This window comes from Petromyzon marinus, unplaced genomic scaffold (assembly GCF_048934315.1).
Source record: "Petromyzon marinus isolate PM22_M1 ecotype Great Lakes invasive population unplaced genomic scaffold, UKy_Petmar_22M1.pri1.0 PM_G_Scaffold_29, whole genome shotgun sequence".
NCBI lineage: Eukaryota > Metazoa > Chordata > Hyperoartia > Petromyzontiformes > Petromyzontidae > Petromyzon > Petromyzon marinus.
In genome coordinates, this window is record NW_027422861.1 from 2397501 (window position 1) to 2400000 (window position 2500).

Below are 2500 nucleotides of genomic sequence, written 5' to 3' on the forward strand. Positions count from 1 at the left end.
ACCATCTCAACTGTCCTTAGAGCATTTAGCTCTAAGTTGTTCTGGCTACACCAGGTCACCAGGTTGTCAGCTTCCCACCTATAGTCAGACTCATCCCCACCAGAGATCAGCCCAATGAGGGTGGTGTCGTCCGACAAACTTCAAGAGTTTGACGGACAGATGATTGGAGGCGCAGCTGTTGGTATACAGGGAGAAGAGCAGTGGGCAAAGGACGCAGCCCTGAGGAGTTCCCGTGCTGATGGACCTGGAGTCAGAGACTTCTGTTCCCGGCTTAACGCACTGCTTCCTGTCAGAGAGGAAGTCTGTGATCCACCTGCAGGTGGAGTAGGGCACGTTCAGCTGGAAGAGCTTGTCCTGAAGCAGGGCAGGGATGATGGTGTTGAAGGCAGAGCTGAAGTCCACAAACAGGATCCTGGCGTAGGATGCTGGGGCGTCCACATGCTGTAGGGTGAAGTGGAGGGCCATGTTAACTGCGTCGTCCACAGACCTGTTGGCTCTGTAGGCAAACTGAAGGGGGTCCAGGAGAGGGTCTGTGATGGCTTTGAGGTGTGCCAGGAGCAGGCGCTCAAAAGACTTCATTACCACAGATGTAAGGGCGACCGGTCTGTAATCATTTAGTCCTGTTGGCCTTAGCTTTTTGGGCACAGCGATGATGGTGGAGGACTTGAGACAGGCTGGTACATGGCATGTCTCCAGGGAGGTGTTAAAGATGTTGGTGAACACCGGAGACAGCTGGTCAGCGCAGTGCCTCAGGGTGGCTGGAGAGACAGAGTCCGGCCCGGCTGCTTTGCGTGGATTCTGCCTCTTGAAAAGCCCATTAACTTCTCCCTCCTGAAAGGAGAGAGTCGTTTCTGTAGTATGGGTGGGGGATGGGGCCTCTTGGGTGGGAAGGGGTGGTTCAGGACAGTCCAATTGTCTTTCAAATCTACGGTAGAACTCGTTCAGGTCGTTGGCTAGGCGGGAGTCGTTAGTGGTCTTGGGCGCTCTGGGTTTGTAGTTGGTGATGTGCCTGAGCCCTTTGGCAGACAGAAGCAGCGTCGTTAGTAGAGAACTGGTGTTTTAGTGTCTCTGAGTACAGTCGTTTAGCCTCTCTCACCGCTTTGCTAAACCTGTTCTTCGACTCCTTGAATCTGTCTCTATCCCCACTCCTAAACGCTTCCTCCTTCTCCAACCTCAACCTTTTGAGCTTTGCTGAGAACCAGGGCTTGTTGTTGTTAAAGTTCACCCTGGTACGTGTTGGGATACAGCAGTCCTCACAGAAGCTGATGTACACAGCCTCTGTGAGTTCATCCAGACTATTGGTAGCAGTCGTGAACATATCCCAGTCAGTACAGTCTAAGCACGCCCGCAAATCTTCCACAGCCTCACTGGTCCACTGTTTAGATGTCCTCACAGCAGGTTTACAGAGTTTTAGTTGCTGCCTGTATGCACGAATCAGGTGGACCAAGGGAGTTCTGTGCGAGCCGAACAGCCCCGTGACCCACAAGAGAAACATCCCCGCCAAATTCGAGCGTTTGACGGGGTCTATCCGTGAAAAAATATTCACGTTTTTGAGTGCACATGCATTTCTGCTGCAAATGCCTCTGGAAGTTTCATGCCGTTCGTATGCCAATTGTGGCAACACGAAAATGACCCGTTTTCCCATTCCGAGGGATTTCTGTGCGACCCTAACAGCCCCGTGAGCCACAAGAGACACATCCCCGCCAATTTCTAGCGTTTCACGGGGTCTATCCGTGAAAAATATAGACGTTTTTGAGTGCACATGCATTTCTGCTGCAGATGCCTCTGGAAGTTTCATGCCGTTCGTACGCAATGTGGCAACACGAAAATGACCCCTTTTCCCATTCCGAGGGATTTCTGTGCGACCCTAACTAACAGCGCCCGTGAGCCACAAGAGAGACATCCCCGCCAATTTATAGCGTTTCACGGGGTCTATCCGTGAAAAATATAGACGTTTTTGAGTGCACATGCATTCCTGCTGCAAATGCCTCTGGAAGTTTCATGCCGTTCCTATGCAATGTGGCCACACAAAAATGACCCGTTTTCCCATTCCGAGGCATTTCTGTGCGACTCTAACAGCCCCGTGAGCCACAAGAGAGACATCCCCGCCAACTTCTAGCGTTTGACGGGGTCTATGCGTGAAAAATATTAAAATTTTTGAGTGCACGTGCCTTTCTGCTGCAAATGCCTCTGGAAGTTTCATGGCGTTCCTATGCAATGTGGCAACACGAAAATGACCCCTTTTCCCATTCCGAGGGAGTTCTGTGCCACCCTAACAGCCCCGTGAGCCACAAGAGACACATCCCCGCCAATTTCTAGCGTTTCACGGGGTCTATCCGTGAAACATATAGAAGTTTTTGAGTGCACATGCATTCCTGCTGCAAATGCCTCTGGAAGTTTCATGCGGTTCGTACGCAATGTGGCAACACAAAAATGACCCGTTTTCCCATTCCCAGGGATTTCTGTGCGACCCGAACAGCCCCGTGAGCCACAAGAGACA